General features: G+C 42.9%; 2 long non-coding RNA genes across 2 annotated transcripts in view; one reads left to right on the forward strand and one right to left on the reverse strand.

Moving 5' to 3' along the window:
- Positions 1–5,486, reverse strand: part of LOC309529655 — a 127,439-nt gene extending 121,953 nt beyond the window's left edge. The window contains exons 1-3 of the long non-coding RNA XR_014218257.1: positions 5,327–5,486; positions 3,209–3,333; positions 211–1,532 (exon numbers count right to left, since the gene is read on the reverse strand). This is a non-coding gene — a long non-coding RNA (uncharacterized lncRNA). The remainder of the gene's footprint in view (positions 1–210; positions 1,533–3,208; positions 3,334–5,326) is intronic.
- LOC309529727 overlaps positions 3,505–14,268 on the forward strand; it is a 45,838-nt gene continuing 35,074 nt past the window's right edge. The window contains exon 1 of the long non-coding RNA XR_014218382.1: positions 3,505–4,353. This is a non-coding gene — a long non-coding RNA (uncharacterized lncRNA). The remainder of the gene's footprint in view (positions 4,354–14,268) is intronic.

The following is a 14,268-nucleotide window of genomic DNA, read 5'->3' on the forward strand; positions in this document are numbered from 1 at the left end:
TTTATCACTACCCGAAGGAGTCTCAAAGCGGCTAACATTCTCCTTTCCCTTCCTCCCCCACAACAAACACTCTGTGAGGTGAGTGGGGCTGAGAGACTTCAGAGAAGTGTGACTAGCCCAAGGTCACCCAGCAGCTGCATGTGGCGGAGCAGGGACGCGAACCCGGTTCACCAGATTACGAGTTCACCGCTCTTAACCACTACACCACACTGGCTCTGAGAGGGTGGTCTATGTTGAAAGAGGCAGTGGGTGATTCCTAAAGAAACTGGCTCTGAACTCTTTGATGAAGTCATCTGGAGGGTTAACTTCTTCTGCAACATTCCCATCCTGGGAACTATGATTGCCATATGTCCAGACTTTCCTAGACATATCCGGAATACTGCAGTTGGCAGCATTGTCCAGATATAAATCTGTAAAAAATGTCCAGGAAAATCTGGCAGTGCCTTTTCTTGCCACTTTCCCCATAAAAATAGCTCAAAAGCAGCATTTTTTTTCAAAGCGATTTTGCCCAAAAAGCAAAAAACATTTTCTGTCCAGATTTTCACTGTTTGAAGTATGGCAACCCTACTGAGAACACTAGTTTGTTAAGTGTGTTGAGAGTTGTGATGAGATAAGTAACCATCCAACCTTCATGAGACATCTGAAGACAGACCTGTATAGGGAAGTTTTTTATGTTCAATGTCTTATTATGTTTTTATGTATGTTGGAAGCCTCCCAGAGTGGCTGGAGCATATCATATTCATGCATATCAGTTAATATCTTGACCCTGCTCCACTGAATTGAAATTTCAGCCTTTACGACACAGGAAAACGGCCAAGTAAACAGCTATTTTCGTAGAGGAGGGTCAATATATTAACTGATATGCATGAAATTTCAGATATAGCTATATAAACCCTAGTGTAGTAAGATAAGACCTTTGGAGCAGGCATTTTTTTTTAAAAAAATTATGAACCGTCCTAATGGGCAGGGTATTATTATTATTATTATTATTATTATTATTATATAGGACGTCGCTATTTTCATTGGAGAAAAGTGGTGCTTACATGCACATGATCAGAGATGATGGGGCTGGTAGGAAGGTATCATGTTGTCCATCCCTACCTTAGCAGGACAAACTTTGGAAAAGTAGCTGGTCCCTTAGGTAAACTCATAGAATCATAGAATTGTAGAGTTGGAAGGGACCACAAGGGTCATCTAGTCCAACCTCCTGAAATGAAGAAATGTTTTGCCTGATGTGGGGTTCAATCCCGCAACCCTGAGTTTAAGAATCTCATACTCTACTGACTGGGTAATCCTAGGATACACCATAAAGAAATCTCCTCCACAAACTACTTCTCCAAAACACAGAGGCACCAAAAAAGCTGCTAGAATACATGCTTTTTTAATTAACATGGACAATTCAATACAGAATCAGCTCCATTAAAAGCACAGCAAATCAGGAGAAGGGATTGTAGAGTGAAATAAGCTGGGTCTATGAGGGTTCAAGCCATGGAAGTAACGCTGAAATCTGCTGTGAGTAGCCGTGGCACTATCTGCAGCAAAGAGAAAAACACTTTCAGATTCCGGAGTCTTTAATGTGGAATTATGTAGATAATAAAGATTTTAAAACTTAACACAAACAAATCAAAACAAGGAGCATATACATAAATATAAAGGGTGTGGAAACACATAGTTATTTTATTTAAATCAGAGGTCGAGAACCTGTGGTCCTCCAGATATTGTTGAACTCAACTCCACCATTGGCCTCAACATAAGAAATTGTCAAAGGTGATGGAGATCTGTAAGCTGAGAACATCTGGAGAAGCACAGGTCAGCATCTCCTGATCTGAATAACTTCTGAGCAAGGTGATTTGTTGCTTCCTCATTAAAAATACAGAATAGCTAGAAATATACCAGTCTTACGGCTCTCTGCTGCAGTTTAGCACCAATATTTCAGAAATCATCATCAACTCACAATGAGTCAATTTCTCCTCCAAGCATCCTTCATTGATGAAGTGTTGAGGCAGTCAGTGAAGAAGGGCAGCTTGTGATTCATACAAATGAGGCATCTGTTGTTAAGCATAATGGTTTAATTCACACAGAAATGAAAGATGTATATGTATTGATGGAGGTTTAAAATGGAAAATACCCAAAAGTGTATTGCTAACACTGGGGGTTTTCCAAAAGAGTTTTCTAAATAACTCCGAGCTCCTTGCAGAGTTGATGATTAACAAACTGACTGTTGTTCTCTGGTAGCTAACATGTGAGGGTTGTAAACCTGGGAACATGCAAGAGGTATTGGGTTGCATTCTTGATTTTGAAAGGAGTTGCCTCTGATTCTTTGTCTCCCAAAATCAGATGCAAATGGAGGTCTCTGGATGCTACTGGGAGAACAATGCAAGTAAATAGCTCTCCTGAACAAAGAGGGAGCCTGGAGGCTCCAAAGCGGCTGAGAGAGAGGGCAGGGTGAGGTTTGCTTATTATTATTTTCATATTTTGCAAGATGCTGAACCTGTGCAGGCCAGCACAAGATATTTTATGGATATTTTTGATGTTTTAATTCTGTTTTAAAGAAAGTTCTGCCAGTAAAACTTTGAATAATGTTTCCATGGGTCTGGACAATGCTTCCCTTCCAAAGGAGTTAGTTCTTCTACTTCCGGTCGCTTCAAACTGCACAATATTTGATATCTTCAACATCTGTTACAGGCACAAGAACACACCAATCTATTTTTCCTTCTAGTTAGCAGCATCCCTACTTATTGTGTTGTTATGTACTGAGTTGAATAGGATCCAAAATGCAGCAGTCTGATTGGTCCTAGAACAATGCAGCAGTATGATTGGTCCACAGGAGCCACCCAATCCAGCTCCAGGTGGAAGTGAATCCACAACCTGATTGGCCTACAGTAGAACCCCAGAATTAACCAATCACGTGCAGTCCATTGTGTAAATAATGTATATAAAGCAGATACTTTGAGGGGAACATTCATTCCTCCTCACTGCTATGAGCTGAATAAAGAGCATGAAATCCACTCTCGACTCCGAGTATATTTCATGTGTTGAACAGGAAAAAATATGCTGTTCTTATTCCCTGCGGGATACATTAATATTTATTAAAAGCCAGCTGGGATTCTGGCTTAGGCTGAGGCTGCTCCAAACAGGCTTATACAGAAAGAACCGACAGACAAAACAATGTTGACAATAGGACAAACACTTTTTCTAGAATCCTTACCCCTTATTTGCAGCAACGTACGTGACGTGCACACTCTCCAATTTGTCGTGTATGGTGTGGGCAAGAATGGTGGCAGCTGCCATGGGCACGATAACATTCACCATATGTCTTTGGCCACGCGAGTGCTGTACCAAAAGAAATAAAAGAACTGCATTTTCATCCCCACTCTAGCTAATAGCAGACTCAGCTGGCGAGTGCCAACAGGACAGTAGCCAAAATAATAGAAGGGGCCATAGCTGGACGGCCAGAAAACTGAACAGGTGTACACCAGCCTGTAACATGTGGGTTAACCCTCTCATACTGAACTTGAGTGCCCCCTTCCCTATTGGAAACCACCACCACCCCAAACACAGGAATGGTTTAAGCCATGGGTAGGCAAACTAAGGCCCGGGGGCTGGATCCGGCCCAATCGCCTTCTAAATCCGGCCCGCAGATGGTCCGGGAATCAGTGTGTTTTTACATGAGTAGAATATATTCTTTTATTTAAAATGCATCTCTGGGTTATTTGTGGGGTCTTTTTACATGAGTAGAATGTGTGCTTTTATTGAAAATGCATCTCTGGGTTATTTGTAGGGCATAGGAATTCGTTCATATTTTTTTTTCAAAATATAGTCCGGCCCCCCACAAGGTCTGAGGGACAGTGGACTGGCCCCCTGCTGAAAAATTTTGCTGACCCCTGGTAAGCTCATTCAGGGGACTTCTCAGCAACACAGGCATATGCAGATTAGAAGGGGGGTGTTTTCCTAAGAAAACAATAACCTGAAGATCACTTGAGCAACCTGAAAGAAAAGCCACTCTGGGTGGCTTCCAACATAAATAAAAACATAATAAAACATTAAACATTTTAAAAAACAAGAAACTCCCCTGTACAGGATTGCCTTCAAATGGCTCGGGGGTTGGATAACTCCATAACCTTCAACATTTCTCCAGGTAAATTAGGAACATCCTAAGGAAAAGTGGGACATTCTGGGATCAAAGGAGAAACCCGGATGGCTGAGATCAGGGATGTCCCTGGAAAATAGGGACACTTGGAGGGTCTCCAATCCTAGCCTGACTGCACTGGCTACTAATTAGCTTCTGGACCCAACTCAAAATGCTGGTTTTGACCCTCATTATGTAGTTTTGGGACGCGAGTGGTGCTGTGGGTTAAACCACAGAGCCTAGGACTTGCCGATCAGAAGGTCAGCAGTTTGAATCCCCACAACGGGGTGAGCTCCCATTGCTTGGTCCCTGCTCCTGCCAACCTAGCAGTTCGAAAGCACGTCAAAGTGCAAGTAGATAAATAGGTTCCGCTCTGGCGGGAAGCTAAACGGCGTTTCTGTGCACTGCTCTGGTTTGCCAGAAGCGGCTTTGTCATGCTGGCCACATGACCCGGAAGCTGTACACCGGCTCCCTCGGCCAGTAAAGCGAGATGAGCGCCACAACCCCAGAGTCAGTCACGACTGGACCTAATGGTCAGGTGTCCCTTTACCTTTATGTAGTTTTAGGCACCAGGCAAAAACGTTCATCTTCAAGCAGGCCTTTGGCTGATTAATATCCTACAGCCTTTTAAATGGACATGTGGGAAGGGGAAGGCTTGTTGTTTTGCCGGTTTGATTTTAATTATTTACTTGTTTTTATCCTGTATTTTATTCTGTGAACCACCCTGAGACCTTATGATGAAGGGCAATATATAAATCAAATCAATCAATCAATCAATCAAAGCACTACACTCTAGGTGGTTACAGAACTAAGAAAATGCAAGATTTGTCTTATGCACAATGGTGAAAGAGTGGGAATTTATTAACTGTAAGGCATGCTTGAGCTTGAGAATGTTGATCTCCTGGGACTGTCCTCATGCAAGTAAGGGCTCCCTATCTAAGATATGGAAATATTACTTACTAGCCTGGTTCCTATAGAGCAGGTACAGGCAATCTATGGGTCTCCAGTTGTTGCTGGACTCTCCCAACCTCCCACCATCCCAGACTGGGCTGTGGCTATGCTGACTGAGGCTGATGGGAATTGGATTCCCAAGACATCTAGGAGCGCATTGGTGGTCCACCATACAGCAGAGCATGGAAGCAGCAGCTACATACCCTCCCCAAGTCCACATTTGTGGATCATCAATTGAAAACTCACCTGGAGCAGCCATCAGCACAAAGAAGAGAACAGCTGTAAGGAAGGCAAAGATCTTCATGACTGAACAATTGGATGGGGTGTCAGGAGACGGCAGGATGGAGAGGTGCTGGAAAGGTCCTTGTATTTATAGGGCAAAGGGGAGTGTTTGTATCATGGTATGATGATCTTGTGGGTGCTGCTTGTGGGTTGCTGCAATCTAATGATGGTATTATTATGCAAGTATATTCCTAGTTACTTGGAAAAGTATTTCTAGGAAATGCATAGCCCCAATACAACAGCCAGTTCTTGACCTGGCTGTTAATGTAATTAACTATCCTCATGCACGAAAACAATATTTTAAAAATATAATTACATGTAATTATCTAGATAGGGCATGGAGACAAGGCAGCATATTGTTACAAAAGTTAGGTGCCACACGCAGTCTCTGCTGAGCTGCAGCAAGTTTCCAAGGAGTTCCAGGCACTCACCCAGGGTCTATGGCAGGGGTCAGCAAATTTTTCCAGCAGGGGGCCAGTCCACTGTCACTCAGACCTTGTTGGGGGCCGGACTATATTTTTTAAAAAATATATGAACGAATTCCTATGCCCCACAAATAATCCAGAGATGCATTTTAAATAAAAGAACACATTCTACTCATGTAAAAACACACAGATTCCCTGACCATCCGCGGGCTGGATTTAGAAGGCAATTGGGCCGGATCCGGCCCCCAGGCTTTAGTTTGCCTATCCATGGTCTATGGTCCTATGGAGAACTGAGACACGGCAGAGACTGTATTCCACCACTGACCTGCAGTCTCACCATCTAACAAAGGTATGTGTGGGAGGCAGAAGCCATTTCAGCCTAAAGTCCATTTCTCCTGATTCTGCCCCAGAATCTTAAATTGGGGGCAGCCATCTTTTTCTCTCAATGCAGGAAATGGTCGCATGGCATAAATGGTGGCCATTTCCAGAGGGGTTTTTTTGCGACCGCACACACAAACACACACAAATATTTTGCAAATCCCCACAAAAACCTCCCTTTCCAGCTGCTCCAAGCAGATCTTCTCCATGTTTATATTTGGATTGGAAGCTTCTCAGGTTATGGACCTGAGCTGTGCAAGGCCCCATTCATGTTGGCGTTGTAGCAGCAGCATTAGTAGTAGCAGCAGTAACAAGAACAGCAGTTCTCATCCACATGAGATAACAAGTGGTTAACATCTTGTTAGCCTTTAATTTTTAAAAGCAGACGTAGATGAATGGTGAGCAATGACAAACCTAGACAGCATCTTAAAAAGCAGAGACATCACCTTACCAACAAAGGTCCGTATAGTTAAAACTATGGTTTTCCCAGTAGTGATGTATGGAAGGCTGATCGCCGAAAAATTGATGCTTTTGAATTATGGTGCTGGAGGACACTCTTGAGAGTCCCATGGACTGCAAGAAGATCAAACCTCTCCATTCTGAAGGAAATCAGCCCTGAGTGCCCACTGGAAGGACAGATCCTGAAGCTGAGGCTCCAATACTTTGGCCACCTCATGAGAAGAGAAGACTCCCTGGAAAAGACCCTGATGTTGGGAAAGACTGAGGGCACAAGGAGAAGGGGACGGCAGAGGACGAGATGGTTGGATAGTGTTCTCGAAGCTACCAGCATTAGTTTGACCAAACTGCGGGAGGCAGTGGAAGACAGGAGTGCCTGGCGTGCTCTGGTCCATGGGGTCACAAAGAGTCAGACACGACTAAACAACTAAACAACAACAACAACAACAACAAGGATGAATGGTGACCATCATTTCAGAATCTGAGCAAACCTTTCAATGCAAGGTTCCCAAAAGCCCCTTACCTGGTCATCACCTGTGCTAAGCATAGCTTTCCACCACCAGCAGCTAGTAACCACAAGGAACACTTGCCAAAGAACCTGCTTTTCTTCTCTTTTGTATCCCAAAGGGATGTAAGGATTCACCTTAAGCAGAGCAACTGGTAACATTTTGGTTGGTTGCTTAACCAAATCAAAAATTGAACTGGATCGTGTTTCTTACCCACCCCCAGGGGAGATCTCTTCTCTTCTCAGAATGCAAAGGATGGGAGGGAGGGGGGTCTAAATTGGTCAATTTTAGTTTCTTTCCTGGTCCCTCCAGCTGACCCATTCATTCAACAACCATGCAGATTTGCTTGCACAAAGCCGAGTTTAGAGTATTGGCCCCTCTACATTGGCTTTGGTTTTGGTTTCTTTGCAGATATATCCTGCAACATGTCAATAGTTCATTGGTGGTGAGTTTATACCGGACCATCCATGCATCATTCCACCTTATACTTCCAGAATTTAAGCCTCTCTACACTGCATTCACCCTTCTACTTGTGACCCCCCACTCTCCTGTTCTAGCTGTATAAAGGTAAAGGGACCCCTGACCATTAGGTCCAGTCGTGGCCAACTCTGGGGTTGCAGAGCTCATCTTGCTTTATTGGTCGAGGGAGCCGGCGTACAGCTTCCGGGTCATGTGGCAAGCATGACTAAGCCGCTTCTGGCGAACCAGAGCAGCACACGGAAACGCCATTTACCTTCCCGCCGGAGCTGTACCTATTTATCTACTTGCACTTTGACGTGCTTTCGAACTGCTAGGAGCAGGGACTGAGCAATGGGATCTCACCCTGTTGGAGGGATTCGAACTGCCGACCTTCTGATCAGAAAGTCCTAGGCTCTGTGGTTTAACCCACAGCGCCACCAGCTGTATGGGTTTTGCTAATTGTTGGTGGGGGGGAATTTTGGGGAGGGACACCAATCAGCCTATGTCTCCTCTTTTTTTGCCAACTTTACACTGTTGTCTGTATGACTGGAGTGGTGCTTAAGAATTTGGCTTCTTGACATTTGGTCTGGGTGGCTGGGTAGATTTAAGAAACTATCAGATTAATATCTCAGCCGGTTTGGGCTTGGGCCTGTCAGGTGCATCAGGGTGAATGTGGGTCAGCTGGGCCATGTTACATGTTATGATTGGCTTATTTGTCAAACCTTGCTGCATGCGTCATGAAATGGAATTGATTAGATCAGCCTATTATCCCAGCTCACTTGCCCAGACTTGTTTGATTGGACAATAGGTTTCTTTATGTTGATCAACAGATCCTCTTTTAATGTTTTGATAAGTATAACCTGTTACGGTCAAACCTCGCTTCACGAACGGCTTCATTTTGAAACGTTTTGGCTCCTGAACGCCAAAAAGCCAGATGTAAATGCTCCAGTTTTCAAACATTTTTTGGAACCCAAACGTCTGTCACAGCTTCCGCTTGAGTGCAAGAAGATCTTGCAACCAAATGGAAGCCGCACCTTGATTGTCGAACATTTTGCAAGTTGAATGGTCTTCCAGAACAGAAGACCCATATTTCGGTTTGCCTCACGTAGTCTTTCAGTGCGATGGCAATGCTACCATCTGGAGGCGAGATTCCAGCACAACAAAAATGGGGGGGACTGTCAAGTAGGAGATCGCTTTCCTGAGCCACCCCTTCAAGCTTCTAATAACACACATAGGCACCGAACAGGTTATCAGGTTTTACTGAGTTCTTCTCTGGCACCAGCTACAGACATCAAACGGCAGTCTAATCTACAACATGCTCTCTCCCTCCTCTCGGCAAGTTAACTCAAATATTTATGGGGCCAAGGAAGGCTGGCAGCCTGATTTTAATGTATTCTGAATCTTTGTTGGTGCTGGAGGAGACTCTTGAGAGTCCCATGGACTGCAAGAAGATCAAACGCATCCATTCTTAAGGAAATCAGCCCTGAGTGCTCACAGGAAGGACAGATCCTGAAGCTGAGGCTCCAATACTTTGGCCACCTCATGAGAAGAGAAGACTCCCTGGAAAAGACCCTGATGTTTGTAGTGATCAGGTGGGATTGCTATGAGGAATTATAACAAATATAGAGTAAGCCATCTGTGTCAGCAATGAAAGCATTGCGTTGACTGGGTTTAAACTATTTTGATATGATTCTTGATCAATCCACACCTCTGCATCCCTGTTCCATTTCTCTTTCTTGACATGTCACATACACTGACAGACAGGCAGGCGTCCTGGGTCATCTAAGACTATGGGCAGTTGCTTTGATATAGCTTTTCTAATATGTTAATCTCAAGATGTTAATCTTGGAGCCAGGAAACAGATCTCACATGAAGGTGATAATGATCCTGTCTTTCTGGCCATCCTTCTTATCATGTATATTTCTCACCTGCGGAGTATGCATGCTCATTAGTGCTGTAGTGTAACTTTCTTCCCATGTGGGGTTTGATGAAATGCTCAGAGAAAATATGATTAGTTCTCACGAGCACTGTGTGAAGGATTCTTTTGTTAATAAAATGGCCTGGTTAGGGGTGTGGTTTCACGCACTTCCTCCGAGAGCCTTGCCGGTCAAAGCCTCGTGTCTTATTTTAATCAGGATCCTGTCCTTTCCTTTGGCCTCAGAATGCAACAGATGTTGGGAAAGATGGAGGGCACAAGGAGAAGGGGATGACAGAGGACGAGATGGTTGGACAGTATTCTCGCAGCCACCAGCATGAGTTTGACCAAACTGCGGGAGGCAGTGGAAGACAGAAGTGCCTGGCGTGCTCTGGTCCATGGGGTCACGAAGAGTCGGACACGACTAAATGACTAAACAACAAATCTTTGTTGGAAGCTGCCCAGAGTGGCTGGGGAAACCCAGCCAGATAGGTGGGGGTACAAGTAAATCATCATCATCATCTGCTCCCATTTTGGGGACTAATTGTTACCACCTGCCTGAGGGGCCCCACCCAGCGATACTTGCTGACAGAATCACTACTTCATGACAACAACAACTCCCTGGAACATTTTCATAACCTCCAACCTTCCTTAGGTCAAAATTGGGAGGGTATGCTATCCTTTCGATGTCTGTTTTTCTGCCTCTGCTCCACCCCTGGCATTCTCACTCCCCCCCATCTGACTCTCATTGACCCCTCCCCTTTTTTCTGTCCCCCCAGCCCCCCCTACAGAGCATTTCCTACCAAAGGGAGGGCAAGTGCCACCACCAGTACACCAACAGGGCACAGAGCACATGCCCCCCACCCCTCAGAGAAACCCCCTTAATCCTGGTTTTATTTTATTTTATTCTTCTGCAGATTTACAAGAAGAAAAGCACATGTGGAAAAACAATGAATGAATAGAAATTCGTTCCCTCTTCCCATCTCTCTTCTCCCCCAATCTTATACTGTATCCAACATTAATGTCTCATGCCGAATGTAACTGATCTTGTTGAAAAGCCATGAAAATAGAGGTGATGCATGCAGTTTTGTAACCCGAGAACATCTTTAATAAAAATTAGAAAGAAAGAAAGAAAGAAAGAAAGAAAGAAAGAAAGAAAGAAAGACATCAATGCATAAATTATTATTATTAATATTCTTTGTTGATTAAAATATTTGCATGTCTATACAAATATTATGTACTATCTCTGAACAGGTAGAAAAAATAAAATAATATAAAATAGAAAATTTATATATATATTTTAAATGATATTTATTAAAGTTTAACAATTACAAAAAAAAGAAAAGCAGGCAGTGATAAAAAAGAAAAAAGATTACAATACTTCAAAAATAAGAGAAAAATACAATACTAAGGGAAAAAAGGGGGGAAGAAAACCCAAAAACAGTACAACAAAGCAATAAGAGTGAAAAAACAAAAACATTTAAAAACACTAACATCCAGTATTTTCATATCTTTATCTTTCATTTACTTGTTTCCTTGACTTCCTCACACCTCCCTTTTTGTACAATTAGTTGTTTCAGCAAGTCCTTTCCCTCTTTCTCCAACTTGGTTCCATAGTTTATCTTGACACAATTTAACCTTAAATTTTACACTTTGACCCATTAACAATCTATTTTTACTCAGTTCTTTATAACCTTTCTGCTAAAACCATGTAATTCATTCCAGCATCTTTCTAACATTCATTAATTTTACAATGTTTTTGTAAATATACTTTAAATTTTTTCCAATCTTCTTCCACCGACTCTTCTCCCTGGTCATTCTGCCAGTCATTTCCGCCATTTCCATGTAGTCCATCAGTTTCATCTGCCATTCTTCCCTGGTGGGTAGATCTTGTGTCTTCCAGTATTTTGCAATAAGTATTCTTGCTGCTGTTGTGGCATACATAAAAAAAGTTCTATCTTTCCTTGGCACCAATTGGCCAACCATGCCCAAAAGCAAGGCCTCTGGTTTCTTCAGAAAGGTATATTTGAATACCTTTTTTCATTTCATTATAGATCATCTCCCAGAATGCCTTAATCTTTGGGCATGTCCATAAAATAGAAAATTTATAAAGAAAGAGCAAAAGAAAAAATAAAGAAGTAGATACAAATAAAAAAAGACAAAGTTATTTACATAATAAAAGAGTACTCATCGACATAATTCTTCCCACCCTTCTCATTATACTGTTTGATATAAAATTCTTTTTTACATAGGTTTACATTATATAATATCATTTCTTTCTGCTTTGATCTTTTTCTTTACAAATATCGCTCAGTTTCTGCTAAGAATTTTACATAATTCTTAAATGTTATTCATTCTCTAGTTGTTTCTTGTTTCGATATTCCTCAATGCATAAATTTTCAAGTGGGGCAAGATTGGACACAGACACACAAAGCGATTTTTGTTTTTTGTTTTTAATGATGACTCCACTCCCTCTTTCTTGTCCTCTGCCTGCCCTTCAGAGCCAGCAGGACTAGTCCTCGGCAGTCACAACCTCTCCTCCTCCTAACCTGTGATCCAGCAGCCACTATGCCTAAGAGAAGAGGCCAGCAGAAGAGGCCAAGGAGAGGCAATGGGAGGCTCCTTCAAAGCTGCAGCCACTGCAGCCGCCACCCACAACAAGCGCTGATTCATCCTCCTCCTTGAGCTCTGCGGCACTGGCACTAGCAGGGGAAATAGGGACATTCCAGGATCAAATCAGAAGCCGGGAGGATAGCTTTCATAATCCTGACACTCTCTGGAAAATCAGGACACTTGGAAGGGTATGCATTTGTGGTATGGAAAGTAACAGGATTTAAGCAAAAAGCCACAGGGTTGGAAACAACTGATGGGAACTGATTGGAAACAACACAGCATTTCCCCCTTAAATTTTTACTGACATGAACAGCCCTGAAAACAGGGGCACATTGCCCTGGTACCACCCTGAGCACAGAGCATCATGAATTCATAATTCAAAGGACACCCAAATAGTCTGATAAGCTGGTCTTGGTTGAGACATTCATTCTGATTTATTAGCAGAGTGGTTGTATGACAATGAGCTTTCATATCCTGCATTCATCCTGATTTGCTGGATGAAGTCTTTACTCCTCTTCCTGTAAGTCACTTGTTCATCCCAGACTCTTAAATGCCTTTCCAGTTGAACATGTTTTGTTCTTCATTTACTGCAACTCCAGTATGTACCAGGAAACTACGGCTGTTAAGGGCCATGTCCTTAATGTGTACATTATTTAGGCAATATGGGTATGGTGATGTCCTATCCGGTGGTTAGTTCCAGCTGTCAGTGGCACAGTGGGTGGGAGCTCAGTCCCAATATTTGCATGTTCACTGGAACAGGCTCCAGGAGTCTATGCAACTGAAGATACTGTGTAAACATTGTACCCCCTGCAGCACAACACACCTAATTCCTTGCTAGGGATTGGGTGCTGGCCAGCAACTTCAGGCCACCTAAACTAGGAAATCATGGCATTGAGATTTTTATGCAGTCAAAGGCCTTTATTCCCATCAAAGCGTCTCAAGAGCTCATCACAGCAGGTCTCCAAATGGTCTGCTGCAAACGTAGGCTACAAAAACGTGCATTATTCACACATTAGCGAATTATTCGCACATAATAATAATAATATTTTTTTATTTATATCCCACCCTCCCCAGCCGAAGCCGGGCTCAGGGCTGCTAACAACAATAAAATAATGCAACATTCTAAAATCATTTCATTTAAAAAATACTTCAAATCAAATTGATGGCAACCATTGGGATAGAGTTCTGTGAAGATTGCCAAAGGAGGGAGTCAGGCTGTGCCCTGGCCAAAGGCTTGGTGGAACAGCTCTGTCTTGCAGGCCCTGAGGAAAGATGTCAAGTCCTGCAGGGCCCTAATCTCTTGTGGCAGAGCGTTCCACCAGATCGGAGCCACAGCCGAAAAAGCCCTGGCTCTGGTTGAGGCCAGACTAACCTCTCTGTGGCCCGGGATCTCCAATATGTTTTTGTTTGAAGACCGTAAGGTCCTCCGTGGGACATACCAGGAGAGACGGTCCTGTAGGTACGAGGGTCCCAGGCCGTATAGGGCTTTAAAGGTGGGAAAATTGCTTGAGAGAATGTGCATACCAGGCAAAAAAATGTGTACAAAAAATCATCTGTTAGAAGAATCACAAAACTGTACAAATCTCCATGAAGATTTTTTTTAAGGCAAATATATGCAGAAATGCAGCAAACCAAACTTAAAATGCAACTAAGAAAAATGAAATTGGCAAATACACACATCCCTAGCCTTAGCAATAGTCTGAGTTATGTTAGGGCATGGGACCTAATTCTTATAAGTGGAAATCAATGTTGAGGATGAAATGTTAGGTGAGTCATACAGATGTCTGCATCTGCTTGGGCTTTAATTAGAAGATTATGGCATTATATATTGCTTCTGTCAGGCAGGTAAACAAGATATACATGCAGGAGAGAACAGCATGAGTCTCTCTCCTCCCTCCATTGAAATGCTCAACCTGCCCTTGAATGCGTTTGATGGGATTGTTTCAAAATCATAATCATTTCACCACGGGAGCATATGCCAGGAAAGTGAGCATTGCTTTGCATATTTGGAAATCAAGCTGAAGAAAAACAACACCCTGAATCCCTTCAGGCTATGACTGAGCCATTGTGCCAGGATATTTCTCTGGAGGAGGGCAGTGTCTATTTACTATTACATTCTAATGGATTGTTGAATATTCTTTTATTTGATATAAG

Source organism: Podarcis vaucheri (assembly GCF_965113315.1).
Source record: "Podarcis vaucheri genome assembly, chromosome: 3".
NCBI classification, from domain to species: Eukaryota; Metazoa; Chordata; class Lepidosauria; order Squamata; family Lacertidae; genus Podarcis; species Podarcis vaucheri.